This window comes from Scyliorhinus torazame, chromosome 22 (genome assembly GCF_047496885.1).
Source record: "Scyliorhinus torazame isolate Kashiwa2021f chromosome 22, sScyTor2.1, whole genome shotgun sequence".
Classification (NCBI taxonomy): Eukaryota; Metazoa; Chordata; class Chondrichthyes; order Carcharhiniformes; family Scyliorhinidae; genus Scyliorhinus; species Scyliorhinus torazame.
Window position 1 is genome coordinate 67,183,248 of NC_092728.1, and position 21,667 is coordinate 67,204,914.

The following is a 21,667-nucleotide window of genomic DNA, read 5'->3' on the forward strand; positions in this document are numbered from 1 at the left end:
CATCAAATGAAAGAATAGCAAATTATATTGAATATAAATTCCCCAGCTGCCTTGAATCGGTCCCCCAAAACATATCACCCACATCTACTGCTCAAGATTAACCGCACTCCAGGTGCCAATCCCAGATTTTGAAACTGTACAATTCTGAAGTCATTTATAAAATATGCAATAAATAACCACTACAAACATACCACTCTAAAATAAAACTGTGGTAAATCATCAACACTGCACACTAATGTATGAAGCTGTAAATATCTCTTCCCAGTCACCATACAACAAGGAAGAGGAAGGAAGGTAATAAAGTTGTGAATGAACATTAGTCAGAGGAACAGATTAAACATCCATAGAAAAGTTTACCTGGTAAAGGGTGGAGCGAGTTGGGCAAGTATTAAAAAATAGAATGGTAGAATGAAGCATGAAGCTACAACCTGCCTGTTTTCCACTGTGTATCTGTCTATACATCAAATACGGTACTCCAAGAATAAATACAAGTTGAAATTATTTTCAGGTGTGATTAGTTCAATTTCCACTTCCAACCAAAGAAACATTGACAGATTTTAAGACAAATAAAATGGCAAGATGCCATGAAGACAACAGACAAATACAGGGGGGTGCAAGCTGGATCAAATTTTCAGAATTATTGCTCTTCTGCACTCGGTTCCAATGCCTTTTGTCCAGGTACAAATTACATTGCACACTGATTTTCAAAAGTGGTCTCTGGAATTATATTAAGCAATTGAGTATAGCACAAACTACTGTCTAGGGGTCATGTTAATGATTACGTACACCAAGTAGAAAATTTGTACGATGACATCTCTTAAAAGAAAGGCAATGCATATCGAGACAAATCACAGAAATATTCAAGCCTGGATCTGTATTTAAATAACTGCAACAATAACAACTCATTTTTAATATAGCCCATTTACCATAAACATATCTTAAATAATTTAACAGAAAATATTGAAATACAAATAAATTGATTTATAATTGTTTGGTTGAAAACTATTTTTCCCTACTTAAGGTGGTGAAAAATGAAACGTTAGTTTAAATAAACTACATATTTTTGCACTGACATTTCCCCTAATTAAATACTGCTTGGCAGTTTCTTTGACAGATAGTTAGTTAAACAGTGTGCTTTAAATGCATTACAATAGGCAAAAATATCGCTCAGTCAAGGCTCGGAAACATTATAATTTGTAAAATAATTAAAATAGAGGGCGGCACGCGGCACAGTGGTTAGCACTGGGACTACAGCGCTGAAGACCCCGGTTCGATCCCAGCTCTGGGTCACAGTCCATGTGGAGTTTGCACATTCTCGCCATGTCTACATGGATTTCACCCCCACAACACAAAGATGTGCAGGTTAGGTGGATTGGCCATGCTAAATTGCCCCTTAATTGGAAAAAAGAATAAATAATTGGGTACTCTAAATTTATATTAAAAAAATTATTAATAGGTCCCTGCAAATAAATGAAACTATGAACAACCTACCTTAAAAACAGAAATGAGAAAGGTAAAGCTAAAAGCTGCAACTCAAATCTTGTTACTGACAGTAGTGAGTTTCAAGATCATTTTTGTTTAAGTTACTAATTAAATAAGTTCCTGTTCAGTGGAGCGGGGTTGCTGAACTTGACACAAAGGAACTAATTCTGTCCAAATTGCAACAAGATTTATTTCCAACTGAGGCAGAGTTTCTCAACTATTTAGAAATCCTGAATTACATCTGCAACAAGCAGTGACAGGATGGAGCTTCCCCCACTCATCTATCTATACAACACTTGCAACTGTGTTTCCTATAGCTGTTGTACAGCCACACAGTTAGAAGGCTGGGAATCTATCATCTGTACAATGTTGACTGGAACAGGGCAGTTTAAAAGAAATGTCATCCAAAAATGGTGCTGATTATGAAAACCTGTCAATCTTTAAACGGTAATTTAGAGAGTCACTCCCAATAAGGCATCAATGGACATAAAGCCTGTTGTTACATGTCAGAATGGAAGGAGAGACCAAAATGGAAAGTGGAAAACAAACTGAGAAGCATTGAAAAATAAAATTTTAACTGTTAACTCAATCTTCATCGGCTGGGTACTGAGGGGATCTTGCTCATGAACACAAAGCATTATTATTCTCTCTTCCAACTCTTCCATCGGACAGGAGATACAAAAGCCTGAAAACACGCAGTAACATTCAAAAACAGCTTTTTCCCCACTGTTACCAGACTTCTGAATGACCCTCTTATGGACTGAACTGATCTTTCCACGCATCTTCTCTACTGAGTAGCACCATACTCCGTATGCTTCACCCGATGTCTGTGTCTATGTATTTATTTGTGTATTTATCGTATATTCTATGTTTTTCATTTATGAAATGATCTGCCTGGACGTACGCAGAATACTTTTCACTGGACCTCGGAACATGTGACAAATTTAAATCAAATCATAAGCAAAGTCAGAGAATCCCTACAGTGCAGGAGACGGCAATTTGACCCATCGATTCTGCACCAGCTCTTGGAAAGAGTATCCCTGCTTAAGCCCAGGCCTCCACCCTATGCCCGTAGCCTTTTAGATGCTAAGGGGCAATTTAGCATGGTCAATCCACCTAACCTGCACATCTTTGGACTTTGGGAGGAAACATGAGCACCCAGAGGAAACCCACACAGACATGGAGAGAACGTGAAAACTTCACAGTCACCCGAGGCCGAAATTGTACTTGGGTCCCTGGAACTGTAAGGCAGCAGTGCTAACCACTGCACCGCCCCTTGATGTCCATTTACAGAGATAAAATCGGGGGGGTAAAAAGAGTTAGATTTTAATATATGTCCCCCTGACAGGTCCACAGAATGGGGGAGGTTGAAGATCAACTCCAGTGTTTGCAAGTAGTATTTCACCGACATGAAACTACCAACATTAGGAGTGAGGTCTGAAGGTAAAAGCAGCATAAACATCCCATTTAAACATAATTGTGTTTTTTAGGAATTTAATCAACTGATCGTGTAATTTAGTTGGACTGGAAGCTGGTTAAAGTCAGGAGTGATCTGAGGAAGAGAAGTGCAGGGCTAGGGGCTCCTGGGGGGTTTTGAATCCGGTCCCCGAGACTCCGCTCTACTCGAGCAGCCCGGTCAGAGCCGCGGCCTAGCCGCCGCCGGGAAGCAGCGGCCGGGACCCTGGAGTCCCGTCCCAGTCCGCCCCACCCCACCAGCCGCACCGCTCGGGCTCAGGGCTTGCCCCCTTGTCCGGAGAGCTGATCCCCGCCGCCTGTCCGCCCGTTCTTCCCCCTTCCGGTTCCTCACCTTCCAGCCTCTGCCCCTCCGACCGTCACCGGCTCCGCCACAGCGTCACTGCCGCTGGAACAAGGCACCTCCCACTGAGCAGCAACCTGACCTCAACAAGCAGCACATCAGCAACAAGCATTGTAATGACGTAAGGATTGTAATAACAATAAGCATTGTAATAACAGTAAGGATTGTAATAACAATACGCATTGTAATGAGTAAGGATTGTAATAACAATAAACATTGTAATAACAGTAAGGATTGTAATAACAATAAGCATTGTAATAACAGTAAGCAATTTGATAACAATAAGCATTGTAATAACAGTAAGAATTGCAATAACAATAAGGGTTATGTTAACAATAATGATAAGCATTATAGTAACAGTAAGGATTGTAATAATGGTATTGTAATAATAATTATTATAAGAACAAGCATTGTAATAACAGAATTGTTCTCACAATAACACTTTTTTAATAACAAGCATTGTAATATCAGTAAGGTTTGTAATAACAATAAGCATTTTAATAACAGTAAGAATTGTAATATTGAATAAGCATTGTAGTAACAGGATTGTAATAAGAAGAGTTATATTATATTGTACAAAGACTCAGATTGGATACAACTGTGGCTTTAATGCAGTAAGATGCGTGGCCTCCTACAGCAGCTGGCGAAATGGCAGCTGAATGGAGGACACGCATATTTATACTCCTCCTCCTGGGCGAACCTGTAGTACAGGTCCTACCTTACATCCCCTAATACAGGTGTACAGTAGTTCACCACATTCACCCCCCTGTTAAAATGAGTTCGGCGGGGTGGTGTAGAACTATATACAGTGTTGAAAATTATGTACAGCGTTTTATTAAAAAGGAAGTGAGAAAAAAAATGTCCTCTTGAAAGTCTGGTGCCAGTTAGAGGTTCAACCAGTCTGGTGCCTTGACGTTCTGCTGGGAGCGACGTAACGGTGGCAGCGATGTCGATGCTGGCGACCTGATGTTGGATAACTCTGGGAATGTGCCAAAATCCTCTTCAACCTCTTGCGTGGGCAGGGGAAGGAGGGATGGACCAGGTGGGGTTAATGTTGGAAGTGCCGGGGAAGGGGAGGATGGTGCCTAGACGGGGATGTGTGTATGGGTGGAACCTGCTGGTGCTAGGTCCCTGAGGGAGACAGTATCTTGACGGCCATCGGGGTACGCCACATAGGCATACTGGGGGTTGGCATGGAGCAAGTGAACCCTATCCACCAACCGGTCCGCCTTGTGGAGTCGGAAGTGCCTACAGAGCAGTACCGGTCCTGGAGCTGCGAGCAAAGTCGGGAGCGACACCCCGGATGTGGACTTCCTGGGGAAGGTAAAGAGACGTTCGTGGGGTGTGTTATTCGTAGCGGTGCACAGTAGTGACCGAATGGAGTGTAATGCATCAGGGAGGACCTCCTGCCAGCGAGAGGCTGGGAGGTTCCTGGACCATAGGGCCAGCTGGATGGCCCTCCAAACCGTCCCGTTCTCCCTCTCTACCTGCCTGTTACCCCGGGGGTTGTAGCTGGTTGTTCTGCTGGAGGCGATACCCCTGCTTAAGCAGGAACTGACGCACCTCATCACTCATGAATGAGGATCCCCTGTCGCTGTGGATGTAGGCGGGGAAACCAAACAGAGCGAAGGTTGTGTTGAGGGCCTTGAAGACGGTGGCAGATGTCATATTGGGGCATGGGATGGCAAAGGGGAACCTGGAGTACTCATCGACCACACTGAGGATATATGTGTTTCGGTGGGTGGAGGTGAAGACATTGACGCCAAAGGGAATCCTAAGAAAGTGATAGAGACGAGCGTCCGCCTCGAAGGCAGTGTATGGACGGTCCGATTTACGGATGGGGAGCTGGTGGTAGGCGGATTTTATTTCAATCGTTGAGAATACCCAGTATTGCGCAATCTGATTGACCATATCAGATATGCGTGAGAGTGGGTACGCATCGAGCTGCGTGTACCGATTGATGGTCTGGCTATAGTCCACGACCATTCTATGCTTCTCTCCAGTTTTAACGACTACCACTTGAGCTCTCCAGGGACTGTTGCTGGCCTCGATGATACCGGGGCTGGTTTAGCACACTGGGCTAAATCGCTGGCTTTTAAAGCAGACCAAGCAGGCCAGCAGCACGGTTCAATTCCCGTTTCAGCCTCCCCGAACAGGCGCCGGAATGTGGCGACTAGGGGCTTTTCACAGTAACTTCATTGAAGCCTACTTGTGACAATAAGCGATTTTCATTTCACCCTCCCGAAGCAGCCGCTGGACTTCGGACCTGATGAAGGTCTTGTCCTGGGTGCTGTACCGCCTGCACCTGGTGGCAACGGATTTGCAATCTGAAGTTAGATTGGCAAAGAGGGAGGTGGAGTCGACATTTAGGGTCGCGAGGCCGCACACCGTGAGGGGTGGTAGGGGCCCGCTGAATTTGAGGGTGAGGCTCTGGAGATTGCACTGGAAATCCAGGCCTAGTAATAGTGCAGCGTGAGATTAGGAAGGACGTAGAAGCGGAAGCCGCTGAATTCTACGCCCTGGACCGTGAGAGTGACCGTGCAGAAGCCTTAGATCGGTCAGCAGAAGCACCATCGGTACGGAATGGGATCCGGAGGCCAGGGAGATCCTTTGATTGGCGGGGTGGACGGCGAGGGAGCAGCGCCTTACCGTATCTAGGTGGATGAAGCTTTCGGTGCTCCCAGAGACCAGCAGGCAAGAGGTCGCATGGCCGTTGATTTTGACCGTAGTCGAAGAGGTGGCCAGGTTGTGTGGACAAGACTGGTCTAGCGTCATCGAGGCGAGCTGCGGTTGGTGGCAGAAGACAGAGAGCGTGGGGGGCCCAGGTCGTGGAATGTCATCGGCGTCCATGCCCCGTGGGGAAGACAAGATGGCGGCGACTAAAGATCCTGTGGGGAACAAAATGGCGGTGCCCATGGGCCGCACGTTGCTGGAGCTGAACAAGATGGTGGCGCCCATGGACCGCACGTGGACTGGGGGGGGGGGGAGGTGGCGGCCCCTACTGGCTGGTCACAGCCCCGGGGAGTGAAGCTGGCCGCGCGTGGCCCCGGGAGGTGAAGATGGCGGCGCCCTCTGGCTGCACGTGGCGGCGCGTGTCAGGCGGGAGGGGGCGATAGCGGCGACTGCGCGGGCCTGGCACACTGTGGCGAAGTGGCCATTTATGCTGGAAGCCTTGCAAATGCCAGTGCGAGCTGGGCAGCGTTGGCGAGGGTGCTTCTGCTGGCCGCAGAAGTAACGTCAGGGACCCCCGGGTGCGTGGATTGGCGTGTGGCACAGGCATATTGGCTGGGTAAGGCCCCGGCTGAGGCAGCCGTTTGCGGGGTCCAGGAGGGACAGGCCAAGTGGCCGGAGGGGTAGGCCTGAACATTACGTGAGGCGACCGTCATGGAGAGCGCTAGTTTTTTTGTCTCCGCTCGGTCGAGCGTGGCCCCTTCAAACAGTCTTTGTCGGATGAGGTCCGACCCAATCCCGGTTACAAAAGCATCGCGGATGAGGAGATTAGAATGTTTGGTGGCCGTAATGGCCTGACAGTCACAGTCCCCGACGAGTGGGATCAGGGCCCGCCAGAAGTCTTCAATGGACTCACCAGGGAGTTGAGAGCGAGAGGCGAGTATGTGCCTGGCGAAGAGTGTGTTCGCTTTCTGCGCGTAGTTCTCTTTGAGGAGCGCCATGGCTTCCGTGTAGGTCGGGGCATCCTGGATCAGCGGAAACACGCTTGAGCTCAACCTGTACAGGACCTGTATGTTCTGAGCCTCCGTCGGTGGGGTGTTCGCTGAGTTTATGTAAGCCTCGAAGCAAGCTAGCCAGTAATTAAAGTTTTTTCTGGCGTTGATCGATTGCGGATCCAGCTGCAGGCGATCTGGTTTGATTCGGATGTCCATCTTGTAGAAAATCTTACTGCAATAAATTGATGCACGATCAATTGTACAAAGACTCAGATTGGGTACAACTGTGGCTTTATTGCAGTAAGATGCGTGGCCTCCTACAGCAGCTGGCGGAATGGCAGCTGAATGGAGGACACGCATATTTATACTCATCCTCCTGGGCGGAGCCAGGAGGCAGGGGCTACCGGCGAACCTGTAGTACAGGTCCTACCTTACATCCCCTAATACAGGTGTACAGTGGTTCACCACACGCATGTGCCGCGGGACAGGACATCTGGGGGCTCATTGAGCTTCCCAGAATGATACACGATATCGTAATTATAGGTGGAGAGTTCAATTCTCCACCTCCAGACTTTATCATTCTTGATCTTGCCCCGCTGTGTGTTGTTGAACATAAAGGCTACCGATCGTTGGTCGGTGACGAGGTGAATCTCCTACCAGCCAGGTAGTGCCTCCAATGCCGCACAGCCTCCACAATGGCTAGAGCTTCCTTTTCGACAGAGGAGTGTTGAACCTTGGAGGCGTTGAGAGTACGGGAAAAGAAGGCCACAGGTCTGCCTGCCTGGTTAAGGGTAGCAGCCAGGGCGACCTCCGACGCGTTGCTCTCCACCTGGAAGGGGATGGACTCGTCCACCGCGTGCATCACGGCCTTGGTAATGTCTGCCTTGATGTGGCTGAAGGCCAGGCGGGTCTCAGTCATCAGGGGAAAGATGGTGGCTTTGATAAGTAGGCGGGCTTTGTCCGCATAGTTGGGGACCCACAGGGCATAATATGAAAAGAACCCCAGGCATCTTTTCAGGGCCTTGGGGCAGTGGGGAAGGGGAAGTTGCAGGAGGGGGCGCATGCGGTCGGGCTCGGGCCCTAGGACTCCATTTTCCATGACATAGCCGAGGATGGCTAGTCGGGTTGTGCGGAAAACGCATTTCTCCTCGTTATAGGTGAGATTGAGGGCTTGGGCGGTGTGGAGGAACTTCTGAAGGTTAGCGTCGTGGTCCAGCTGATCATGGCCGCAGATGGTGACATTATCCAAGTACGGGAACGTGGCATGCAGCCCATACTGGTCAACCATTCGGTCCATCGTTCTTTGGAATACCTAGACTCCATTGGTGACGCCGAAGGGGACCCTGAGGAAGTGGAAAAGGGGGCCGTCTGCCTCAAAGGCAGTGTAGTGGCGGTCTGGCGGGCGGATCGGAAGCTGGTGGTATGCGGACTTCAGATCTACTGTGGAGAAAACCCGGTTGTGTGCAATCTGATTAACCATGTCCGCTATGCGTGGAAGGGGGTACTCATCGTGTTGCATGTAACGATTTATGGTCTGGCTGTAGTCTACAACCATCCGGTTCTTTTCCCTTTAGGCTCTCCAGGGGCTATTACTGGCCTCGATGATCCCCTCCCTCAAGAGCCGCTGGACCTCCGACTTGATAAAAGTCCTGTCTTGGGCACTGTACCGCCTGCTCCTGGTGGCGACGGATTTACAGTCGGAGGTGAGGTTCGCGAAGAGCGAGGGAGGGGCGACCTTAAGTGTCGCGAGGCTACATGCGGTGAGAGGGGGTAGGGGTACGCCGAACTTCAGGGTCAGGCTTCTGAGGTTGCACTGGAAATCCAGTCCTAACAAGAGAGGAGCGCAGACATGGGGGAGGACATAAGAGTTTAAAATTGCGAGGTTCGCGACACCATACCCCCGGATCTGCACTGAATGTGATCCAGACGCAAGGGAGATTGTTTGGGATTCGGGGGAAATCTGGAGGGAACAGCGCCTCACCATGTCCGGATGGGTGAAGCTCTCCGTGCTCCCAGAGTCAAAAAGACAGGGCGTTTCGTGCCCATTGACCCGGACGGTCATCATGGAGTTCTTGAGGTGCTTGGGCCATGACTGGTCGAGAGTGACAGTGCCAAGCTGCGGGTAGCCGGCGTGGTCAGTGGTAGCGGGATGGTCCCAAGATGGCGGCCCCCATCGGTCGCACGTGTCAGGCAGTGTTGAAGATGGCGGCCAAAATGGCGGCCCCCGTCGGTCGCATGTGTCGGGTGGCGTTGAAGATGGCGGCCAAGATGGCGTTCCCCCCATGAGTCGCACGTGTCGGGTAGGATTAAAGATGGCGACCCTCACAGATAGCTCGAGGTGGATGACGCGTCAGAAGGGGGCGTTACCGACAGGCACGCAGCCACGTTGCAGGGTCTGCGGGCCTGTGAGTCGGGCCTGCGATTTTGGAACTTCGGGTCGGGCCAAGCAGACTTTGGCATGTTGCTAAAGTTTGGTTGGTTCAATTGGCTCTGTTTTATAACCTTTGCTCTCGAGTCGCCAGGTATCTTTATGATACCACTACGAGGTTCAAGTAATGATCAATAACTCAATACACCAATTAGTAAGATTCAAATCAAAGCACATTTATTATACACAGTAAATCGCTACCCATGCATAAATTCTACTTCTAAGCTACTTCTACAACTAACAGGCCTATACTTAGCTTCGGACGGGCCCACCAGGTCAGGGGAACAAATAGCCTTTCGTTCGGGTTCTGTGTCTGTGGGATTCAAAAGCTGGTATGGACTGGTAACTAGGAGTGCCTATCTCGTAGCAAGCGTTGACTTAAGACTTATGGTTTTTTGGCGGCATCTGAACAGGTCACGGTCAAAGGTTGGTTCGCGTTGCTGAGTGACCCTGTCAAAAAGAACAATTTGAACTTGGGGGCTTTACTTTATAGTCCCCAGCGGCTTCCTGCCTTTCGGGGCGGACCCCGTACCTGGTTTCAAGTGATTGGACTTTGTTCCAATCGCTTGGTTCGATTTCCCCAATACTGGAGCGGTTCCCTGATCGATGGCCAGTCTTGAGGTCTCCGTTAACCTCTTTTGTGTTGGCTTCTGCTGGCGCCGAGGAGTCTGGCTTGGCCTTGTTTATCCCAAATGTTTCGATTGTTTCCGGGGATCGCTCATTAGTACATAGATGGCTGCCACATTATTATGCAGATGGCTGCTTGTATCGATGCTGTCTGGGCTTTTGCAGAGTTTAATACACAGTAAACTTGCACCAGCTAGATTCTGCCTGTGTTGGCTGAATTTCCCTTCAGCCTTTGCTGTTCTCCATTTTACGTCGGGAGTTGGCCAACCCAGGTGGCTACGGGCAAAATGTCCTTTCTTGTCGTAGTCGCTGCAGGTCGTGTTCCGAGCTGGGCAACGCAGACTGAGGTGCTGGTTCTGACCGCAGAAATAGCAAGGCGGCCCCCCGAGTTGGGCGGGCAGCCACGCGGCACAGGCCTGGGACACCCTCGGGTCGGGTGATGGTCACGCCTCAGGTGCCCACGAGGAAATCGCATGGTCAGAGGGGAAAGCATTTAGGCTCTGGAAGGCTACCTGTAATGAGGTGGATAGTTTTACAGTCTCTTCTAGGTCGAGGACGCCCTTTTCGAGTAAGCGCTGTCTGACATAGTCGGACCGGACTCCAGCCACATTGGTGTCCCGGATAGCGAGTTCCATGTGCTGCGAGGCCGTGACGTCCTTGTAGTTTCAAGCGCGTACCCTCAGGTCGCGTAGATATTCCTCCAGCGATTCCCCGGGGCGTAGACGAGGTGTGGTGAGGAGATGCCACGCGAACACTTCGTTCACCGGCCTCACGTAATGTCTTTTCAGGATCGCGACCGTGTCTGCATATGTTGTCGCGTCTTCGATTAGTATAGAGATTCAGTGGCTCACCCGGACGTGGAGGAGACTCAGCTTCTGTGCCTCGGTGACGGCGGGCGAGGAGGAGGCGGCGAGGTAGGCCTCAAAGCAGCGGAGCCAGTATGAAAAGATTCTTTTTGCTTCAGCTGCCTGTGGGTCGAGTTCCAGTCGGTCAGGTTTGAGGGCAGCTTCCATTGCGATATCTTAGCTTATTAAATTGATGCAATCATCAATTCACACGAGACAATTAGTAGAAGTGAACAGTGGTTTTAATAAGCTAGATCTGTGCCTGCCTGCGATGCTCTGTACTGAGTGCCGCCTACAGGCTGCAGATCTATATACCACCCCCGAGGGGGCGGAGCCACAGGCGGAGCCCACAAGGGCATCAACATAATACAATACAGTGGTGAATTGTAGCAGCAATACGTTCACCACACAGTTTTTTCTTCAGCAAGTTATAAATGGTTTAAAGCATTTTCACACATGCCTCATTACTATAGTATTCATTGGTTCTGTTCATATTGTATACTGGATGAATGGATATAGAAGGCCCATGAATTGGCATAGGGGCGATCAGAGCCATTGGAGGTGAAGCCACCTAAAATGGCTGATTCCCTATTAATTTGGTCAAAACCCGATTTAAAATGGCTAACCGAAAAGGCTGATGGGAAAAGCAGCCAACAGGACACAAACGGACAGAATAGCATATTCGGCTCTGGAGAAGTCGGCCCAGATCGATACTCAAGACTATTAGCAGCACATCAACCCAGACATCTGCAGTTTAATCGGCTATCCCCGGGTATAATTGCAACATATTAGCAATTGAATGCCGGGGCAGACCTGTCAGCGCCTGCAGTGGCCGAAACAAAGACAGGTGAACGACCACCCCCCGATCGAGGAATCGGCCCATTATTGGAGCATATCGAACCCAGTGATTGGGAACAAGTCCAATCACTTGCGACTCAGGGTCAAGGGCCGCCCCGAGAGATGGGAAGCCCCTGGGCCCTATAAAGTGAGGGGCCAAGTTCAGATCTCTCTCTCTCTCCCTTCTTCTCCTGCTCACAACCTTCGCAAGAACATCAACCAGAAACTGTAAGTTTGACTCCAGCGATCGCTACCCGATAGAGATTCCTAGCCATCGACCCGTATCAGCCTTTTGAATCCCGCAGGCCAGATCCAATTCGATAAACCATTTGTTTCCCTGACCTGGTGGGCCATCTCCTAAAGTTAAGTATTGGCCAGTAGTGGTAGGTTTTGATATAGATAGTAGGATTATTGTGTAAGTATTGATTGCTGTACATAACAAATGACCGTTGATTTCAATCTTACTAAGCGGTGTGCTGACCTATTAATCATAGCTCGAGCTTGAACCATGTGGCGGTATCAGAAAGATACCTGGCGACTCGTGAGCAAAGGTGACATAATCAGAGCTAATAAACTAAGGCTAAGAAGAGCAACATAATTGGCGACTCCGCCGGGACCCGACATAGAAGTGGAAAACGACTCCGGGAGAACCAATTTGAATAGAATCCAATTGGAAGCAAAAACAAAAAAAACCACAAGTGTTCAAGCGGTTCTGGTTAATAATTCACAATTCGGAAGTGTGTGTATGCATGCGTAACTAACAGGGTTATAAGGTAAAACTGATAGATTTTTGTTGCGTCAAAACTGTCGGAAGTCTGTATTTTCGGAAATTAGCACAAGCCATACCCGCATCTACGACACTACCTTAGCCCCCTGTTCCAAATTTGAACGTAGCGAGCAGATAAGAGAGATGGCCATGCAGGCAATGCAGGCAGTGCAACGCCTCATGAACCCCGAAGAATTTGCGGTCGCACCGATCAGCAGCATTAAAGTGGGACAGTGTCCCATTTGGGAAGTGGAAATTCGGAAATTCCTGCAGGGCAAAGGATGGCCCGTGTGGAGCGGGTTCTGTAATAATGACGACTCAGGCCCCGGAAGTATAGGGCATACTTGGTGGGAGAACGAGTGAAATTCATAAGAAAAGCTTAGCGAAAGCGCGCAAGCCGATGGCAATCGTGTCCTGCATGGCACAATTGCGAGGCACAGAGGAGGTTGTCAGGACGCTCCGAAAAGAAATAGAAGGCATACATCGAATGAGTAAAATTGATGTATGCGAGATGGAAAAAGAGAACCTGGAACTGAAAAGGCAGTTAGAAGCCAAGGACGAAGAGGTGGTTGACGCCAAACGGGGTCACCAGTCTTGTCTGGTGCATTTAAGCAGTTTTCAATCCCAGTATGTGAAGGCTTATCAGGACACGCAGCGTGCAGTCCTGGTTAAGAAAGAGACAGAGAAGCAGGTGGAGACGCTACAAAAGCAATGTAGTGATCTCAAGGCAGCCTTGAGGGCGCTCCACGCTGCAACCACGGAACAAAGGCAGAGTACCTTAGATCACGCGAAGTGCCGAAAGCAAATTGCAGACCTGCAATCACTGCTTTCTGTCCAAAAGGGATTCCAAGAAACCTTTGGGGAAAGTTTAGAGCGGGAAGATGGCCCTGATTGGGAAGAATTTCAGGAGACAGCGCAGAGATATGTTCAGGGGACATGTGCGCAAGGAAAGCCCCAAAGGAGGAAAGCACCCCTACCCCCCACACAGCAGGTAGTACAGGCTCCCATGAACCCTGTAACAACCCACCGCACAGCCACAGCAGATGAGGGGGAAGTCTTATATTCCACCCCCCTCACAGTGACCCAATTATGGGACGCGTGTGCTAAAATCACACCGTTCCTCCCCGCTTCAGACCCCCACCATTTCTTTGCCACCGTCAAACACCAGGTGACCATGTACAGCCTGGATGAGAAAGAGCAGGTAAAGCTCACGGTCCTCAGCTTAGACCCATCGGTCGCAGCAGCCCTTCCCGACCCACAGAATGTAGGAGGAGGCACACTTGCAGAAATGCATGCTGCGATCCTGGATGCGATCGGGTATAACCGGGGCGACCCCGTAGATGGCCTAAATAAGTGCAGACAGAAAAAGTCTGAACATCCCACAGCGTTTGCAGGACGCTTGTGGATTCACTTTGAAGCCGTTTTCGGAAACGTAGACCGTGCCCATTTGTCCGCAGACGATATGGCCAAATGGACCCGCACCCTTATCTCCCATGCCACGGAAGCAGGACAGAATGCCTGTAGTAATTATGACCCCTCGGAGGAGGCTCATAATGAGAAGTGGGTGGTCAAAAGATTGTCCCGCGTTTGGGAACAGTTGGCTCACAATAAACCCACCGCTAGAACCCCCGAGGAAAAACAAGCCGCCGCAGACGTGCAGGCAGTAAGAACCACTCTTCACAACCCCGCCTGGGTAAACGAGGGAAAGAGCAGCCCCCCAGCAAAACCACAAGAGTGCTACAATTGCGGACAGTTGGGACATTTTGCCAAAGAATGCAATGGCCCTAAAAAGCCACAGAGAGCCCAACAGACAGGCACTATCAATAAGAAAAAACAGGACCCATACATAGCGTTAGCGCCCAGTCCGATCAGACAGACTTCACCGGAACGGACTGACGGTGTACAGGCTCCCCCAGTTGGGTCTGCGATACTCTTTGGGATAGGTCAGGACGACCCGTAGTCGCAGCGAAAGTTAGGGGACAGCCGATCGAGCTTCTCTGGGACACAGGAGGGTCCCGCACCACCTTAAATTCCTCCACCCTTGGTAAGGACACGTGGCCCACCACAGCCACTATCACCCTCAGCGGCTTTACAGGCCACTCACAGCAGGGACACATCACAACCCCTGTACCCATCCAACTCAGAACCATTAACACAAAACACCCCGTTGTTTTAGTCGACCTACCCCCAACAGCAGAGCACATTTTAGGGATCGACTTCATGAATTCCCACCACCTATCTTTCGACCCAGTCAACCAGTGTGTCTGGAAGATGGCGAAGTCCGCTAGAGCCCCCGCAACGCTCACCATAGGGGACTATATGAACAAAATTAGCGCAGTGGGCGAGTTTTGGTTCAACCCCACCACACTCAGCACGGACCGACAGGTTAGGGCAGTCCTGCAAAAGAACAGGGCAGCATTCGCGACCCACAAACACGACTGTGGACGGATGACTGGCTCCGTACAAATAACAGGACCGGACCCTGGACCCCAAAAGCAGTACGGATTCCCCCTAGAAGCAGAGGGAGAAATCCGCAAGGTTATAGAAAGTTTATTAGAGCAGGGCGTCCTAAGATCGGTAGCCTCAACTAATAATGCCCCGATTTGGCCAGTAAGGAAGCCCGACGGATCATGGCGCTTGACCATTGATTATCGGGAACTCAATAAAGTCACCCCCGTAGCAGCCCCCACCGTTGCAACAAGTCCCGAGACCATGCTCAAACAGGGACTCCATGCCCGATATTTCACGGTTTTGGACATCAGTAATGGGTTCTGGTCCATTCCATTGGCAAAGGCGTGCCAGTATAAATTTGCCTTCACTTTCCGAGCGCAGCAATACACATGGACATGCCTGCCACAAGGCTTCCACAACTCCCCCTCCATTTTCTGGCAAATAGACTAGCGAAATGTTCTCGCCCCGAATGCCTGGTACAGTATGTAGATGATCTACTACTGCAGACAGACACAAAGGAAGAGCACATTGAGCTTCTGTCCGAACTCCTGGAATTACTACATTCCATTGGCTGTAAAGTAAACCCCAAAAAGGCCCAGATATTGGAAGAGAAAGTGGTATATTTGGGTACTATTATCACACACGGCAAACGCGAGATCGAGCACAAAAGAATTGCCTCGATCGCTAATTTGCCCCGGCCCCAACACGTTTCAGCCCTCCGGTCGTTTTTAGGACTGGTTGGCTACTGCCGAAATCACATTGACGGTTTTGCCAGTAAGGCAGCGCCCCTCTCAGACCTCCTAAAGAAAGGAGCCCCCTGGGCATGGCGTCCGCAGCATACGGATGCTGTAGAATCATTAAAACAGGCGCTCATAGCCGCCCCCGCACTATAAGTTCCCGACCCGCTTTCCCCTTACGCAATAGAGGTAGCGACCACCAACCGCACCCTTTCAGCTGTGCTCCTGCAGGAACGGCACGACCAGCTAAGACCCGTGGCTTATGCCTCCAGAATTTTAGATACTGTGGAGCAGGGATTCTCAGCCTGTGAGAGACACCTGCTCACAGTTTTCTGGGCAGTCCAGTACTTCTCATACATTACCGGACTGAACCCCATCACCATTTTGACCGAGCACACCCCCACCCAACTTTTAGAGACGGACGACTTAAAGATGGTACCGTCAGCCAAATCCGCGCTGCTAGATGGACCCTTCTCTTACAAGGACGGGACATCACAGTCAAACGGACCAAAACACACACATACTTAGCGGACAATCTACAGTACCCCGGAACCCCCCATGAGTGTGAAATCATCTCGCCCCACCATAATACAGGCCCCTTTATAGCTAAAACACCCCCCAGAAATCTAGCCACTCCATCTCAAAAGCCCCCTCACCCGGACACGTGTGATCCCATTAGGATCTATGTGGATGGATCTTCCACAGTCGTGGATGGGCAACGCATAACAGGTTGTGGGATTTATGTGGAGGACGCGCAGGGTCGCACCCTCGAGGAAAACGCATTAAAATTACCCGGACACTTAGGCGCGCAGGCAGCAGAGCTCGCGGCCATCGCTTACATTGTAGAGCACCCAGATTCCTTCCCCAGCCCAGCAGACGTATATTCAGACAGTCTATACGTGTGCAACAGCCTCACTGAACTTCTGCCCCTCTGGGAAACAAGAGGATTTGTTTCCGCGGATGGGAAACCCCTCCCCTCAGCCCCATTACTCCGCCATATTCTGGAAAAAGCCAAGAACAGGACTTTTGGCATTATAAAAGTCTGCAGCCACCACAGTTCCTCCCGCCTGGAAATGTAAAAGCCGACGGACTGGCTAAGGCAGGATCCAGGCATGGGTACTTTTGGAAGCCCCCCGAGGGCGCCCTAGTGAGTGCGCCAGTGAGTGCAGTTCAGGTCGTGCAGACTAGGATCAAAGATCTAGTAGAGGCCCAGAAGCAGGATAGCGCTCTCACTGAAATCATGAAAGGGAAGTTTCCAGCCTCATACGAGAGGTACAGAAATACAATAACCACACATGACGGTGTGGTGCTAAAGGACACCCTTTATGTAGTTCCTGAGCAGGATAGGAACCAAATAATCTGTTTATTCCATGATGGCCATGGACACCAGGGAATCAAACCCACCGCAGCCCACCTCAAACAGCTTTGTTGGTGGCCAAATCTCAAAGAGGATGTATCCCATTACATTGATAATTGCCTCATCTGCGCTCAGAACAACCCAGATAGATATGCCAAAAAGGCACATCTCAGCCACACCCGACCCGTTAACGGCCCCTGGACTAACCTCCAGATCGATTTTATAGGTCCATTGCCCCTTGCAGGAATGGCTATAAATATGTTCTGGTGGTCATAGACACTTTTACAAAGTGGGTGGAAGCATTTCCAGCCCGCACCAACACCGCGAAAACCACAGCCAAAATCCTAACCCACCACATCTTTACAAGATGGGGACTCCCCCGCAGTATTGAGTCGGACCAATGTTCTCACTTTACGGGACGGGTCATGCAGAATGTCCTCACGATATTTGGCATAACCCAAAAATTTCACATTGCGTACCACCCACAATCGAATGGTATAGTGGAGCGCATGAATCGGACCCTAAAAACCACCCTTAGGAAAATGGTCCAGCAGAACAACACCACTTGGGATTCTGTCCTCCCCTTTGCGCTGATGTTTTTGCGTAACACTGTTTCCACCTCCACAGGCTACACCCCACACACCCTCATGACCGGATGCCCCATGAAAGGGACAGAGTACTTGTTGGGTTTAGACCTGACCAGCCCTGAAGTTACGGCCCTCACCCACGAGAAAGCCGTTGGACAATTACTTGCGAATAAAAAAACGGCTCAGTTAGCAGCCGCTGTTAAACTGGACACTAAAAGAAAACAGAGCAAGGCCTGTTTTGATAAGGCAGTACATGCAACGGAGTATAATATAGGACAAGAAGTGATGTTGTCTGTGTATAACCCCAGCACATTTCTGTTTCCGAAATACTCGGGTCCGTACTCCATTACGGATAAAGTAAGCCCATCGGTATATAAAATCAAATACCCAAATGGTAACTTCCTGGTTTCATATTAACCAGTTGAAGGTTTATGGAGCTCAGTCAAACCACGCCCACCACGTCATGCTTGACGCAACAGACCACACCCCCTCCACAGCCAACGTGACCACACCAACCCCCACCACGTCCAGCCCAGGCACGGACCCGCCCCCGACCCCACCCTCAAAATTTACACTCCGCCCCGGAACGCCCACAGACTGCAGCAGCAGAGACAGCGACTGTGACTCCAACGACAGCCACAGCACGCCCCCCTACCATCCCCATACAACCGGACCCACACCCAGTGACTCCGATTTCGACTCCAGTGATCCCTTCATGATCACCTTTCTAAATAACCAACACCACCAACCACCGAACCACATGGACGACCCCGACTTTGTCCCCACCCAACTCAACAATACGCATTGGCACCGCGACAACTCCTACAGACCCGTCCGCAACGACGAGAGCGACCCCCACTTACACCAAGCCGCCCTTTCCACCCTACTTCACTCCAGAGTCTGGCACCCGGGAGAAGGGGACGACCTCGAGTCAGACCCCCAATCCGCCAACCCCTTTGCGACCCTGTTCGCAACAGAGAACTGAGGTGTCCACATGATGATTTAAAGGAGACACTTGGTGAAAAGTGTTGTCCTTCCTGATGGAATCTGCAGAATGTTTTATGTTGTTAGTAAGTTCGTTTAATGTTGTTTGTCCGACAGGAGAATTTTTCGCACACGCCCATTCTGCCGAAACCTCTGAGGACTTGCCTCAGAGACCCACCGCTGCCACACGCTTGTACAGAGGAACTAGCTTTTCAGCTGATACTTGTTCGGGTATCAGACGCCCGATCGTAACTGCTCTTCTGATTTGACGGGAGAATCAAAGCAGCAACCCCACCATGATGACTACATTTTTGCCCGTTCTTGTCGGTTGCTCAGGCAGTGGAAAATCGGCGTGAGACCCGCCCTGCCTGGGGACCCCCCCCCCGTTGGTCAAAAACGCTCGGGTAGGGGAGATACGGTATTGGTAGCCGTCCTACCCGGGGACTCCATCCAAATCTTACCCGTCGCGGCCCATACGCACCTCATTCGACCTTTTCCTTTCAAAAACAGTTTATTTATTTAGGCAACCTTTGGGTTGCTGCCAAATGCTATTTACATCCAGGAACATTTGGATGATAAACTTAGCACTGGTCCACCATTGGGAAGTGTGCCGTGTCCTAACATTTGTTTTGGAAAAAAAAATGAGGGAGTCACATAGAGTGACCAATTATAAGGGAATAATTGGCCCCGCAGGACAGACACGCTAACATACCGGATATTAAACCAAGGTAGTTACAGATACTATGCTTGTTTTACAGAACTCCAGAAGCTCCAGGACCGGAGAAAACAGAGAACACAAAGAAAGAAAAGAAGGAGGACAGCCATGAGGACTTCTTTCATCGTGCTCAACATCTTTTATTTGGACATTTGGTTGCGCGGGAACGCGGACCCCATTACTCCAAACCCCCCTACCGTTAATGTTTCACTGCCCCGCAGTACCGAGGGCCCAGTCACCAGCCACGCTGCACTATCCTGGTGTGCCAAGTTCATAACTTGGTACTCCCTGTCGTACGTTATTGAGGCACTATTAGCGTTGGCGATACTCTGCTGTGCAGTGCAGACTATGTGCCTCCGCAAATGGAGATGGAGAGCCCCGGTATATCGGATCCAATCCCCTATATTCGGTTATGACCAGACCCCAGACCCTCTGAACCTATAAAACAAAAAATAAAGAACAAGCACTTGCGTTTTTCTGTAAATAAAAGATGTACAAAACTGCCAGTAACAAAAAAATGTATGATCCTGAGCTTGACTGCCAAGCCAGGAAAGAATATATGGAATGTTATGATTGTTGTTGTATGTTTTAGAGAGATAGGATGATGCAATGCTTGATGAGTGTATTTAGGTAAAATTAGAGGTTCCAAGTTTTTATTTTTCTTGATGCATGCCCCTGCCTGACATAGCGCCCTCAAGAATTGTTTCGGTAAATTTTTGTGCATACCTAGGATCAGAGTAGTGGCCATGTAGGAGGTGTCCCCCGCCCCGGTCAGGGAACGCAAAGGACAAAATTTAAGGAGGGACTGTAGCCACCTAAAATGGCTGATTCCCTATTAATTTGGCCAAAACCCGATTTAAAATGGCTAACCGAAAAGGCTGATGGGAAAAGCAGCCAACAGGACACAAACGTACAGCTGCAGACAGAATAGCGTATTCGGCTCTGGGGAAGTCGGCCCAGATCGATACTCAAGACTATTAGCAGCACATCAACCCAGACATCTGCAGTTTAATCGGCTATCCCTGGGTAAAATTGCAACACATTAGCAATTGAATGCCGGGCAGACCTGTCGGCGCCTGCAGTGGCCGAAACAAAGTCAGGTGAACGACCACACCCCGATCGAGGAATCGCCCCATTATTGGAGCATATCGAACCCAGTGATTGGGAACAAGTCCAATCACTTAGGACTCAGGGTCAAGGGCCGCCCCGAGATGCGGGAAGCCCCTGGGCCCTATAAAGTGAGGGGCCAAGTTCAGATCGCTCTCTCTCTCCCTTCTTCACCTGCTCGCAACCTTCGCAAGAACATCGACCAGAAACTGTAAGTTTGACTCCAGCGATCGCTACCCAATAGAGATTCTTAGCCATCGACCCGTATCAGCCTTTTGAATCCCGCAGGCCAGATCCAATTCGATAAACCATTTGTTTCCCTGACCTGGTGGGCCAGCTCCTAAAGTTAAGTATTGGCCAGTAGGGGTAGGTTTTGATATAGATAGTAGGATTATTGTGTAAGTATTGATTGCTGTACATAATAAATGACCGTTGATTTCAATCTTACTAAGCGGTGTGCTGACTTATTAATCATAACTCGAGCTTGAACCACGTGGCGGTATCAGAAAGATACCTGGCGACTCGTGAGCAAAGGTGACATAATCAGAGCTAATAAACTAAGGCTAAAAAGAGCAACAGAGGTGGGGAGAGGGGCACCAGTTGACATAGTGTTGGTATGGAATTGGCAGAGGAAGTGAATAGGGTGTGAGAATTGAGGGCCTAAAATGTAACCAAACAACTGGGGTGAAGTCTCAGAGAACTAAGGCAGGTCTTTTAATCTGCCTGCCTCAGCACTCACCTGTCCCTCTGGCCATCTCTGATATGCTTCTGGGGACGGCAGACCTGACTTTATCCTGCACCGACCGTCCGAATCTCCTCCATTCGGGAGCCTTGCTTACGGAGGTGAGTCAGGAAAATCTGAGGATTTCCCAACTCAATTCACATTCACTTTGGTCGTAAGTACCAGGGCTGAAGTGTTGGATAAATATATGACTTAAAAACTGTCTTTCAATTACATCCATGTGCCCTGATTCAATTATCCCAAACCCGCTAACTTTGAGCCTGCATTCCATTTCGACTCTTCTTGAAATAACTCAGAAGACATAGAATCATGGAATCACTGCAGTGCAGAAGAAGGCCATTCGGCCTACCGGGTTTGCACCAACCCTCTGAAAGAGCACCCTATCTAGGCCCAAGCCCCCACCCTACCCCGTAACTCCACCTACCCTTTTGAACACTAAGAAGCAATTTATCATGGCCAATCCACCTAACCTGCACATCTTTGGACTGTGTGAGGAAACCAAGGTACCCAGAGGAAACCCA

At 49.7% G+C, this 21,667-nt stretch overlaps 1 protein-coding gene and 1 long non-coding RNA gene across 2 annotated transcripts in view; one reads left to right on the plus strand and one right to left on the minus strand.

Moving 5' to 3' along the window:
- man1b1b (mannosidase, alpha, class 1B, member 1b) overlaps window positions 1-3,356 on the minus strand; it is a 77,964-nt gene extending 74,608 nt beyond the window's left edge. The window contains exon 1 of the mRNA XM_072488265.1: window positions 3,290-3,356. The gene's annotated coding sequence lies outside the window, so the exon portion shown is untranslated. The remainder of the gene's footprint in view (window positions 1-3,289) is intronic.
- Window positions 3,331-20,851, plus strand: LOC140399106 (uncharacterized). Its single transcript, XR_011937632.1, has 2 exons — window positions 3,331-3,419; window positions 19,341-20,851. It is a non-coding gene; the product is annotated as an uncharacterized lncRNA (long non-coding RNA).
- Window positions 20,852-21,667: the final 816 nt, after the last annotated feature.